At 37.2% G+C, this 13486-nt stretch overlaps 1 long non-coding RNA gene across 1 annotated transcript in view; it reads right to left on the bottom strand.

Moving 5' to 3' along the window:
• LOC138687932 (uncharacterized) overlaps window positions 1-13486 on the bottom strand; it is a 161166-nt gene that overhangs the window by 86304 nt on the left and 61376 nt on the right. The window contains exon 3 of the long non-coding RNA XR_011326982.1: window positions 2902-2991. This is a non-coding gene — a long non-coding RNA (uncharacterized lncRNA). The remainder of the gene's footprint in view (window positions 1-2901; window positions 2992-13486) is intronic.

The raw sequence follows: 13486 nt of genomic DNA, 5'->3' as shown, positions 1-13486 counted from the left end.
CGGTCTCCAAACACCATGTATTTCAGTTATATAGTAGTTTCTTTACCACATTACTTGCTATGGAAAATGTTCCAGTTCTAAGAGAGGAAAAATTAACTACCAGCTCATTTCCAGTTGGTAGCAGCTTGTTTTCAAGAAACCCGTACCAGAAACCCCATATTAATTGGTCTGAGGCTTGAACATCGATAAATGGTAATATTTCTATTTCAAATAATATGCATTAGACATTCTACTTTTCTTAGGTCGACACCAGCAGCGCTTTGTCTTAGAACTGAAATAACATTCTTAGAGTTATTTAAAGCACACATTTTGGGGACAAAACCACAAACAGTTCTTAGGGAGACTGTAAGGTAAGAAAATGGATTGCTATCATGACGCTAATAAGTCACATTCACATTTATTCCACAGCCTTTTCATTTTTGTCCCTAAGGGAAAAATGTATTCTGATATAGAGTTAGGAACATGTACTTTTGATAAACTTAAATCTCTCAGAGCTGTTGGGATGGAGCTTTTTGTTTTAAGGCATTATGAACCACTGTCAGAGAGAAGGTGGTGAGAAGGTTTGACTGAGGGCAGCCTGTGAATCTGAACTGCACTGTGACCCTATCCAGCAGAGAAAATTACAGTTTAAATTGCTTTTGGAATATTTAAACTTACACCAACTGTGTGAGAATAGGACATGTTCCTTTTCCACTCCACCACCGGGCACTCCTAAAACTCTGGGGTGTATCTGCCAAAAAATGTTAGGCACTCAGATCCATCCACAGTATCTGAACAGGAAATGGATGCCTATATCCCTTAAGGCACTTTTGCAATCCTCAATTGTAAGAAGTTATGTCTTTAATCATTCTCAGCTCATCTCTATGTTTCCCCAGTTTTCAAACTTCTGCAGTCAAGAACTGTGATTTCAGGAGATGATAGATGCTTATAGGTACCACAAAGATGGTATCTAACCAGAGTGGAAGTCCACCAGTCACCCTAACTCCTTCTTAAGCAATTAATTACACTTTAAAGTGGAGAACACTAGAAAAGAAAACCTTTTCTTCAATATTATTTTTTCTTTCCCTGTAGTCAGACAGGTTACATAAGCCAGTTATGAAACAGAGATTTTCAATGGAGTTTAGCAGAGTTAAGTGAGTAAAAAGTGGATTTTGATTTTGAAAAGAAAAAGCCTACATTTCATTAACATTTTTCCCATTTATCTCAATTTTTGTTCATCACTGAGCCCCCCCAAATTCATCTGTAAACTTGTGGTATTATTGAGGAATCAGCTCAGTAAAAATCTCCTTGGAACTGCACAGAAATTCCCCATCACCTGTTGTGTAAATCTTTGACTGTATTTCTGTATGTGAAACTAAAAATATTACCTATAATTTCATTTTACTTCTTCAGTGCCTTCATAGTTTCCAGTCACAAAACCCCAGGAGTTATTTATTCTATTCCCTTGCCAGCTGCCTAAATTTATTTAAGTCATTCTGACACATCTGTGTCTAATGTGTTCTTAAGTATCTCCGATACTAAAGATTTTACAGCTTTCTCAGGCAACCCATTTTCATGCTTTCTGCTACAAACAGTTTCTAAGAAATAAATTTATTTTTTTTTTCTGAAATTCAAGCCCATTACGTCTTATCTAGTTAATCATGGACAAAGAAAATAGATTAAGTTACATGAAATTATGTCACAGGTTATTTATCGCAGACCTTCTCTGGTGAATTTCTCTCTTTGTCATGACTTTTTGTCCTGTAATTGTCAATGCTAAACATTTTATTTTTTTTAAACATTGCAGATTTTAATGTGATAATGTACAGCTTCAGATTTGAAAATCCTAAGCATTGAGGAAAAAAATACCTTTTTGCCCTGTATAAGGATACATATATTTAAGTAAAATATCATTAGACTAAAGCAAAAAATGTTATTAGTAAATTAAACACTGTATGTAAGAACTGAAAGTGTATCTAAAGAAGCTTGTAAGACATTCTTTCAGAACAACTGCTATAATGTGATGATGTCCCTTCAAGTAAATGAAATACTAGTAATTATAATATACCTATAAAGCTTCATTGTCTGTAAACACTCATAGCTTAGGGTTTTTTTTGCTAGGAAGACTTCTTTTGTTATTAACTACAGATCATCTGATTTTTAACCTGGATTCATGACATAACCACAGTGATTGACAAACTAGCTTCATCCGGATGTGGCCAGATGGGAGCCAGGATAATGCGTCACCACTAGCGAGTTTGCTTCCTAACAGACTGTGCATGGCAGCATGTGTCCCAGCTTTGGCATAGTGCTGCGGCTCTTTCCCATCATGTGCCTTGATACATCATCTATACCTCCCAGCATGTAACAGAACATGACTGTGTCACACACTGGAAATGAAGATTTACCTGAGGACTGCAGTAGTGTAGTACATTGAATCTGGGCAGGGGCTATCGACAGAACGGCACATCGCAAGAAATTCCATAACATCACAGAAACAAGTTTTACATTAATGCTATTGTATAATTAGTGTCAATTTTAGCATAACAAAACACATTAAATCACATATATTATAAAAGGTGACAAATATGCAGATAACAGTATTCCATCAAACTGAATTCCAGCTCTTACAAAAAAGCATTGTAAGTAACAGCAGGTAACAGCATCCTCTAATGCTAAAGTTCTTCAACTTTCATATTATTTAGAGTCCATTTATAACTATTCAACATTTCTCAAAAATATAAGGATTTTGCATAAAGCCTTCCTAAGTCATAAATCTGTCCTAGACTGACTTTTTAAAAACTCAGGCAAAATTACTCAGGCATTTATAACATCACTGAGGAAAATAATGGTTGCCTCCACCCCCACATCCCAAAGATTAAAAAAATGCTGACTTTATATGAAATGTCTTCTTATTCTTACCTTGTTGAACAAAGACTTGAAAGAAGCTTGTCCTTTCTGTCACATCCATCTTTTTTCCATCTCCTTGAATAGGACAGTGTCAACATATCTCTGTTAGGACAGAACAAGAGTAAATACACAGACTGGACAAAAAGCTCAGAAGACTATCTGAAGGCTACAGTTTAAAAGGCAGGAAGAGTAGAAGTGTCATTAAAAATCCATAGTGGGGCTGGCTTGCACAGTCTTCATGAGGAAAAAGGGACTAGCATGAGGAGTCTGTCAAAAAGGATTCATTGCGAGGCAGGATGGAAAGATGGTGCAGAAGGAATCTAAAGCTTGAAGGACACAGGCAGAGCATTGTCTATTCATCGTACAAACTCCCTTCGCAGCTTGTAATTTAACCCAACTTCCACCCTCTGTGCCAGCAATTTTCTATGAAACCTAAGAGTAAAATGTCCTCAGTCCTCCTGGAATTGCTGCAGGTACAGAGTAATCCCCAGCAGCAACATCTCAGCAATGCAGATAGCACAGGCCTGTGAGGGAGAGTCAAAAGTTTTCCCTGTGTGCAGTCCTGGGACCATGAGGGTCTGAAAGTCTGACTCTCATGTGGTGTTATTTTTTCAGTTTGTTCTTGAAAAAGTTATAAGAAACCCTTCAAACATTAAAAAAGTTATTAAACTTACAACATAAAACTCTAAACCAGTAGGAACTGTTAAGACTAAGGCTGCCTTTAAAATCTATATCTTTTATATATTATAATAGCATAGTCAATGTAAGATCATGCACTCATCGGGGATTACATATCATTAAATCTCTGCAATACGTTCCGTCATAAAACATGGCTAACAGCACTGATCTCCTGAGCAATGAGCGAAGCACATGCCTTGTGCAAAAATAATGTATGGTTATGAGGTTGAGCATAGTATCAGACTGCAAATGGAAAAGGAGGTAAATTGTTATCATAATTATGGAAGTTTCTATCTTTTGAGTATTTGATTTGCAGTCTAAATATCACTAGTTTTCATTATTTGTGTGTAACGTACTAAGCAAACACTCAGTAAGTGTTTCGTTCAGCCATGTTTGCCAGTTTTACTAATCAGTTATGAATAATTGCAGAAAAGAGTTTCTGTTTGTATCATAGAAAAATTGGGCAAGTTGTAGCAAAGCATTTTCAACATCCTACATGACTTTAAATGACTTCTCACAAACAAGGCATACCATGCATGTTCTACAGTGTACTGCAATCTCAGTTTTGGTTGTGCAAACTATCTGGCAAATACTTGTTAATAGCTGATACTTTGTAGCATTCAGAATCTGTTTACAAACAATTGACTTACAGGGAAAAGGACTACCTTTGGAGATTCACTTGCAAAAAGTATTTTGGCAAGATCTAGCCAGTACAGGCATAGCTGCAACAGTCATTTAAGAAGTCCCACAAATGGAGACACTTGACAGAAGCAGCGTACAAAGCAGAGAAAAGTAACTGGGAGGAAAGAGAAAAAAATGTGCAAGTCAGGAAAGCCCTGTGTGTTCCAAGACCCCTTTTTATGGCTATCAGTTCCAATATCAGTGATCAAACGGCTGCAACAGAAGGTTAATTTGACCCATGTTTACTTCAATAGGATATTGTTTTAGCTATATTTCACAACAAAATGTTTTACATTTATTTCTGTGAAGGTTCTAATAAACTGATTTAAAGGACTCTCTGCAGTGTCTTCATGCTACAAGCTTATCTCTTTTGATTCTCAGAATATTAATTAGCAGCTGCATATAGTAGTATTACTGAAATCAAGTTTGGAACTGCTAGACAGCATGAATAACTATTCTGATTTGCCTGGGCTTTACAGATCAGGTTTTATTCACTGCAATCAATTGTCCAGTCAATGTGATCCATGTCTACTGTACATAAAGGGGAAAGTATGAAGTGTTTTTATTGCAATACACTTTATTGCCCCTGTAACTGAATTTTACAGGATGCTCAGCCAGAAGAGTTGGAAGCAAAGTATTCTGCAGTCAAAACACATTCCTCTAAATACTAGTGATCCTTTAAACCATATATGTCCAATTTTCCAAAGCCAAGTAATCACTTAATCCCCTCCTCTGTACTAGTTTAGCACATGCTGTCTGATACCATCCTGTTGTTTGCAAAAACGAATATGAATGAATACCAACACTAACTTCTGGGTTGTAAAGATTTATAGACAAGCAGCACCAGTGAGAAATTCTATTATTCCACAAAGTTGAAACTGAAATAAATCATAAGCTTCAACATAAGCAAGGAAACATAATTCAGCCTACTAGTCATGTTATAGGAATAAAGTCTTGGAATTAGGTTATAATCCACAAAAGATTTGTTCTACTCTGATTTACAAGAGAATGCTATACAATATATTTATGCTCTATTCTAAGAAATTCAGATCAAGCCACTAAGTCACTGTTCCGTTTTGGTTTTAGCATCACCAAAAATAAAGACTTTGAATTAAGACCTCAGAAGATACTAGTTTATCAAAACCAGTAAGATTTTTAAGATTACTCCTTGTCTGTGCGGTCAATAGCTTTTTTGTTTGGTTGGGGTTTTTTTTTTTTTTTTAGAAATTAAAGTCTATATCTAAACCATTCCAATAAATACTTGTCCAAGAGTTGCACCTACATAGGTGGCCATTAATTTGGAAAATAGGTGGTGTCTATGCTTGAAGAACCACAATATCCCAATGGTCTGCCAAAACAGTCATTAATTATCTGATGACCATAAACCAGAGACTACTGAGAAACCGACAGACAGGTACTTTACAGCATACAGAAGTATTTGAAACACAAAGGAAAGAAAATAGAACTAAATACAACTCAAGTCTTGCGAGTCTGAGAAAAATTTCAAAGAATGTGGAAGTTCCCACTAAGAAAATCAGAAAGTACATCATCAAGAAAATGCTGAAAATCCGCCCTGTGAAAAAGGAGAAAAAAGGGAAAGGTATATTATCAGGAAGGAGGAGAGTAGTAAAAAAAAAATATGACAAAGAAGTGTGGCAAACATTTGATGCTGCAAATAGATCCCCTATCTTTGTGACTTTTTTAATACTATGTTACATTACACGCTTATTCCCATCTGCAGAAGCTCTATAATTTCACTAACAGGGCTGGTGCAACCTAACCTTTGCCATTTGCCTTTGTCAACTCCCATCACTGGATTTCAGTAGGTTTCTATTCTTATGTACTTAGTAAATGCAGTAAATGGGTGTTTATAAAAGCTTTGAGTAGTATTTTAGAGCAATAGGCATTGTTATTTAAGACTAGTGATTTTATGTCAATTCTATATTCGATCCACTGTCACTTTTCTAAGTTATTATTAATATTATTATGCTTTATTGCCATCATGTCTGTGAGCTCTGAACGTCTCAGGGCCTTGTTACATTAGGCAGCAGAAGCATATAGTGGAAAGGTACTCTTTACTACGCATATTGTACCAAATCAGATGCAATGGAGTATCACATATAATACCATATACTGAGTTCAGGTGCTTAAAAAAAAAAACAAAAAACAAAAACCAACACAAAAAAACCCACAAACCAAGCAAAAAAAAAAAATCCCACCCACATAAACCCTCCCAAAACCCAACAACACCCCAAACACAAAAATAACTAGAGTTCAAAACCCCCCAAAAACCAAAAAATCAATCGGTGGATGAAAACATTTCAAAGAAAAAGAATTCACATATAGGGAGTTTTGTTAGCTATTACAAGAATTAAAAAGACACAAGTTTCTATGCTTAAGAGCAGATGATATGAAAAGCAATGAATAATTTATATCTGACAGCAAAGGTATTTCTCATCTTATTAGCAATGGAAATATTCTTTTGGTGATCATAACTTATTGACAAGTACAGCGGCGTAGAAATACCAAAGATCTATACATGCAAAAATAATTTTTTTACGGAACAAGTGGAAAGAAAATACCATTAGAAAGCCTGTTTTGTTTTTTCTTCTCACAGCTAGAAATATAAGAATTTAACTGTAGTGCATATACAACAAAAACTAAGCAAAAGTAAAACCACAATTCAGTGGTATGGATGTTAAAAAAAAAAAAAAAGAGGAACGTAATCTATTAATCTTTCCTTTCACAAATCAAATGGAAAAAACCCTTGTAACCTTAAGTCTTGTTAGGTTTTTTTTGATAATGCTGTCACTCATGTTCAAAAACTGCCGATGTTGCAATATCCACCATTCACTTCAATGAAGTAAATGGGATTGAGGAGCTACCACGGAACAGGATTTTATATAGCATTCATGAAAAAAGACTTCATTCAGATGTAGCCAGTTTAATATCATGATCCACATTTCTTGTCCTTTGATCAACCATTAAAGATCACTGGGAAAACCAAACCCAGGTTGTAAATACTGAGCAATCAAGAGAAAATAAGAACTTCCTAGCTTTGCTGCAGGTTAGTCAACCCTATACACCAGCAAAGTGACTGCTCAGTGCTCCAGAGCTCTCTTGAAATAGTTATTGCCACTCACTTTTGTTATTAAAATGTCAGCATCAGACTTCAAGCATCTTAAAGATATTTCACAGTCAGTTAAGAGCTTGGCAATTTAGATAATGTTTTAAAGACCATTAAAGGTTCCTAGTTTTTCTCTTCAGTCCCTGTTTTACAGATATAGAGTGGCTTAAGTATATTTAAGCACTTAGCAATAACTTAGACCTTTCAAGAAAGAAATACTAATTAAAATACAGCTAACAAAACTATCTTAGGTTTGGCTCTTAAGAAGGTCCTTTTCTCATTGTATCATAAATCTGGCCTAAAAGCATGTTGAACACACAAAGCTTTGCTCAGAATTTAATCAGAGAATGGACTTCTTCTGGAGAGATTGCTAAATGCATCTGATGTTTTAATTTCCAATTTTTCTCCCTGCATTACCTTTAGACTGGTTTTGTATTTGTAAAGCCCTAACTTCTCTTTGAAGAATAAGGACAAATTTCCTGTAAAATTTCAAGACAACTGGTCAAGTGTCCAAAAAATGTTAATTAACAATTTTTTTTTCCTTTTTGAAATTTTCAGTCTATAATAGACTTGTTTACCTTCTTTATAGCAGAAAAGCTTTGACTCAGAATTGTGCTTTAACTGGGGAAAATGGGATGAAACTTCACCATAATATGTAAATAGAGAGGGAGCTGAATCAAACATGCACACAGATTTCCATGAAACACTAGTTTTAGTTCACTACACTCCATGAAACATTGCCGCATGGGAAGTCATGGGCGAAAGGATTTTTTTTTTCTCAAATACAGTGCCACTTCTCACGTATACCAGGATGTACACAAAAGATGGATGGACCATGAAAAATATTCCTACTGGTTTTTTTCCTTCCTTGTCTAAAATGCCATTAAAAATACAAAGACAGTTTTCTCTCTTTTGTATGTATAGTTATGGGACATAATTTAAATAGTCCATTAGCATATAAAGCGGAAGACTGTTGGAAAAAAATAAAGCACTACTTCTATTCAGGACCTGTATTGCATGCGTGTACATGATATTCACACACCAGGGTTAAATCCGTATAATTAAGAATAGAATGAAACATCCCATATTTACCACTTAACTGAAACCTCAGCAAAAAATACCACATTACATCCACTTTGCAATAAGGTACCTCTTCCACTGAAATAGCAATGTAACACCATCCATTCTGAGGACCGCTTTGCTGTTTTGGAATACATGCAGTTAGGGTAGAAGAACAAAGCTTTTCTATCATACTATGTATGGAAACATTTGAGCCATGAAATCAAAACAAAAATTTGTAACTAAATTATAATGCGCCTGGAACTTCCTTCATGAAATAGCACTCACTAAAAGCAATAAAGAAAGAGGTAGAACCTAAAACTGGATGCATGTGTATGGGAGAAAATTTTTCCAGTGCATGCATTTTTTTAAATATACATATTTTCAATTTGATTTAATATCTAGACATGAGAAATAATAGCATTCTTTGTGTGTTTAAATGCACCTTGTTGCTCCATTAATGATGGAAATAGCACAACAGTCCTCCTGCCCCTCTCCCATGGATAACTTCTTACATGCAAATGCTTTTCCAGAAAACCAAACTACTACAGACTGCATTTTACAAATTATCACGTATTATCTCTTTCATTTTACTCATATTTTTGTATGTTATTAATACTAATTTAAAAAAACAACTTTTGCTTCTCTAGCTTAGAATAATACCTTATTCTGAAGCAGTTTCATTTCAACAGAAAAATTTGAAAGCTGAGATAGAAATCATGTTTTTGTACTTAAAACACTATCTAGCTAATCTTGGAAGAAAAAATTAGTTGCTTCACCTGCCTCTGTAAAACCGTTTAAAAAAAAAATATATCCTCCCTCCAAGCAGGTAGTTAACAAGTATAAGAGAAACACAGCCTGTTATGAATAATTCTATTTAAAAATGAAAATACTTTGCTGTTTTCACTTACCGTTTTTCTCTTGTAATTTCAGCTAACACACTTCCTCATTACCACGTCTTTCACTTGTAGTACCAAAGTGTAATAATTTCTCCTAATAATTCTTGACTATAATTATATTTTATCACAAGATAATGTTAACATAAGGAATGCAACCTCCTTTAATAACCATTTCCAATAATTACAACTGTAGGCTTTAAGAATACTAAAACATGCATTTTATTCTCACTGAAACGAATGGGATTTAAATCTCCTAAACAAGGACTGATTTAAACATGCATAAAAAACATTCCTAAACTGGAGCACACTGCAATTCAAACTGTATGCTGAGTCTAATCAGTAAGCAGGTTAAATAGCACAGGATAGCACAGGAACATAGCTTAATCCTAGAATCATAGAATGCTTTGGGCTGGAAGGGACCTTAAAGATCACCTAGTTCCAACCCCCTGCTGTGGGCAGGGGCACCTTCCACTAGACCAGGTTGCTCAAAGCCCCATCCAACCTGGCCTTGAACACTGCCAGCAAGGATGGGGCATCCACAGTCTCTCTGGGCAACCTGTTCCAGTGCCTCACCACCATCACAGTGCAGAGCTTCTGCCTTACATCTAACCTAAATCTACCCTCTTGCAGCGTAAAGCCATTACCCCTTGTCCTATCACTACATGCCCTTGTAAAACGTCGCTCTCCGGCTGTCCTGTAGGTCCCCTTTAGGTACTGGAAAGTCGCTCTAAGGTCTCCCCGGAGCCTCCTCTTCTCCAGGCTGAACAACCCCAACTCTCTCAGCCGTTCTTCATAGGAGAGGTGCTCCAGCCCTCTGATCATCTTTGTGGCCCTCCTCTGGACTTGCTCCAACAGGTCCATGTCTTTCTTATGTTAAGGGCTCCAGAGCTGAACACAGTACTCCAGGTGGGGTCTCACAAGAGCGGACTAGAGGGGGGAAATCGCCTCCCTCGACCTGCTAGCCACACTTCTGTCTATAGCGCATATTGCTGGCTCACATTCAGTTTTTCATCCACTAATACCCCAAAGTCCTTCTCCTCAGGGCTGCTCTCAGTCCACTCATCACCCAGCCTCTATTTGTGCTTAGGATTGCACCGACCCATGTGCAGGACCTTGCACTTGGCCTTGTTGAACTTCATGAGGTTCCCATCTCTCAAGCCTGTCAAGTTCTCTCTGGATGTCAGCCCTGCAACTCAGTGGCAGTATTCAAATATTCATACAGATCTGCTAATTCAGGAATGTACCTGTGCTCACTGCATACTTCAGCCCAACAGGGATCCCATTACCCCTTCTCTTTCTCTGAAGTTGACTCCTGCAGGGAAGCATACACCCAGTGTTTCACACAGAGATTCATTTAAAGGTGTTTCATATTTATTTCTTAAAAGCACAATTTCTTTTACGTTAGCAGACACTGCTATTTCTCCTGATAATAGTGATTTTTTTCTACTTCATGTAGATTCTTGCAATTCCTACAAACAGCACCTATTATTGAATTCATCCATAATTGACATCATACCTCCCAGAAAACATAAGTAGCAAGCAATAATTCAACCTATACTAAAAACAGGCCAGGATGCTGACATTCATATTAAATCATACTAAGTATACTTGAGAGAAACAGTTAAATATTCAGCAAAACAATCATAAACAGTTGCTTCGTATTATTTTTGTAGAAAAAGAATAAAAAGATGAGATAAAAAGACAGACTCCCAAAGGACTTGATATTTACCCAATAGTTCTATTTTTTTTCCCACTACCATGTCATATATCATATATTAAAAACCAAGCACAGAGCACAAACTTACCTATCACTCCCACCAAAAAGTACAGTTCTTCAAAAAAGAAATAGTTTCTGAACCTTCCACTCAAGCAACAAGAAAGAAAAAAAAAAAGCTACACCATCTGTTCTTGTAACATGCTTTTTTCTCTTTTAACAGACAAGAGTCAAGGCTGAACCTTTTTAGAGGAAATCTGTATTTAGTAGAACTTGTCGTCACCCCCATGTTCACCATGAAACGTGAACTGTTATGGTCATAGATGTATCACTCCTACCATTACAGAAAAACATTTTCACTTAAAGTAACAAAGAAAATGTAAATGATCTCATAGTATCAGAGACCACATTCTGAATACTCCTGTGGTCCCTTTGAGTCCTGGGGTAAGAGTAGGGTGAAAGCACACTGAAGACCCAGTGTGAATTGCAACACAGCTATTTCCTCTATTTCCTCAATTGCTTTGCAGGGCACGTACACGGATGCATGTTAAAATGCCAAAAAGCTTGATTGTTTTTGTGAACTGCGAAAATTCAGAAGAAATTCTTGTAAGATGTAGGACACACAAAGAACCTCAATTCCTTTGCTTCTAAACTGATACAAGCATGGCTCAAACAGCTTGTTTTGGGGGCTCATTACCTACCCTAAAAAAACGGGTCCATTACAGGTATATAGGTGTTAAATGAAGGGAAAAAAATCCCTTTGGTTCTTATGGAAATGAATATGCTTACTGGCATATGTAAGCAACAGTTGACTGCTGCCTTCTAGGTCCCACCTGCTAATTTGGTTATTGAACCCAGCTCAGGAAATGGCTTTTTAGCAGCATCTCCCCTCTCAGGGTAGCACCAACCACTCTTTTTCTTAGGACATCCTTCTTGGGAGCTAGTAAGGGAATGAGAGTCTATAGTCACGCCTATGGATTCTGATTCTGTCTGTGGTTCATGAGGTCATTTTTTCTTAGTCCTCTACTGCTTCTTGTCTGGCCACTCTCCTAAAGCTTCCCATATTTCTCTGCCGGCAAGGCCTCTCAGCAGTATCCCCTCTTGCTACCACAGTGCTGAGTCCCAAATTCTTGTCAACATGATCCCTTGGGTCTGGCTCCTCTGGTAGGCTCTCCCATTTGCAGGCAGCTCTTACTGCAGCACACTGCCTGTTCTCAGAGAATATCCCACCTCTGTCCTCTTCCCACCTACATGGACCTCAGTTACACAGCTCAGGTTGGAAGGGACCTAGAAAGACCATCTGGTTGAATCTTTCATGGAAAAGGCAGCCTAGATGAGATTCTCTAGCACCTAGATAGCTTCTTTGTCTTCAATCCAGCAGTCAGCACATGCAGTGGGAACAGACCGGCCCTCAAAGGGCCACCCTGCTACACATGGATGCTTCACTCACAGTAAGTTTAAGCCTAAACTCCATGCAAGCTGTCTCTGCCCACAATTCTAGACTCCTGTCCCCATAATATACCTTAGTATCCCTTAGAACTACAGGGTCTGTTCTGATTCATTCAGCATTTTTAAAGTTTTTAAGTCAAATTAACATGTTCCCTGAACTTTTCATTAGCTTCATTACAAATGAAGCTCTCCTTGCTGCCTGATGACAGCTGCTACTTCTGTTTCCACTGAATCCCTTTGGTACAGTGCGTTGGCTCTACTTCAAGACCACATTCTCTGGTTCTCATTAGTTTTTGGACTGGGAACACCTCCGGCTCACAGTACCATCAGCACTGCTCCTTACACCTCATTTTTCTCTTGCCTGAGACAGCTGCGGTTCTGGTTTTCTTGTTAGTAGTACAGTTTTCTGTCTTGGGGCTTTTATTCATTCACCTCTTGTTCAGTTTCTTGTAGTAGGAGAGTCATAAAGCATCTTCTTTGTCCTTCTCAGCAGCCTCACCGTATGTTTTTGAATCCTCCAGACATCTTCCAGTTTGTGCGTGTGGGATGAGAAGTTCTGAAATGATGGCATGGGTATGTCTTCCCTCATCCTTTTCTTCCTTTTTTCAGCTTTTCTTTTTATTTTTTTTTAGCAAAAACTGAGCTCTCCAGTATGCTCTATATTTCCAATTCAGTTTTGGATATTGGATAAATTAATTTGCCTATGAATACAATGGAAACCATTTGGGAGATGTCTTAGTGATAGATACACTGCTATAACAAGGGTTGAGCATCTGCCTACAGATCAAAGTGAGCCTCACAAATAAGAGAGAGTTTGGCTCTTTTTATAGAATGTCTAAAGACTTATGGTTATGATATCCCACTCCACCACTGGTGGCATTCCTTCTTTGAAGGCTCTTATTAGATCCTAAATGAATAATTAGGTTTCTCCAATTGTGTCTTCAGGAGCTTCAGTTTTACTAGGATGAAAATAGATCCTCATATTTAGGG

This window comes from Haliaeetus albicilla, chromosome 11, assembly GCF_947461875.1.
Source record: "Haliaeetus albicilla chromosome 11, bHalAlb1.1, whole genome shotgun sequence".
NCBI classification, from domain to species: Eukaryota; Metazoa; Chordata; class Aves; order Accipitriformes; family Accipitridae; genus Haliaeetus; species Haliaeetus albicilla.
This window is presented reverse-complemented; position numbering and strand designations above follow the sequence as displayed.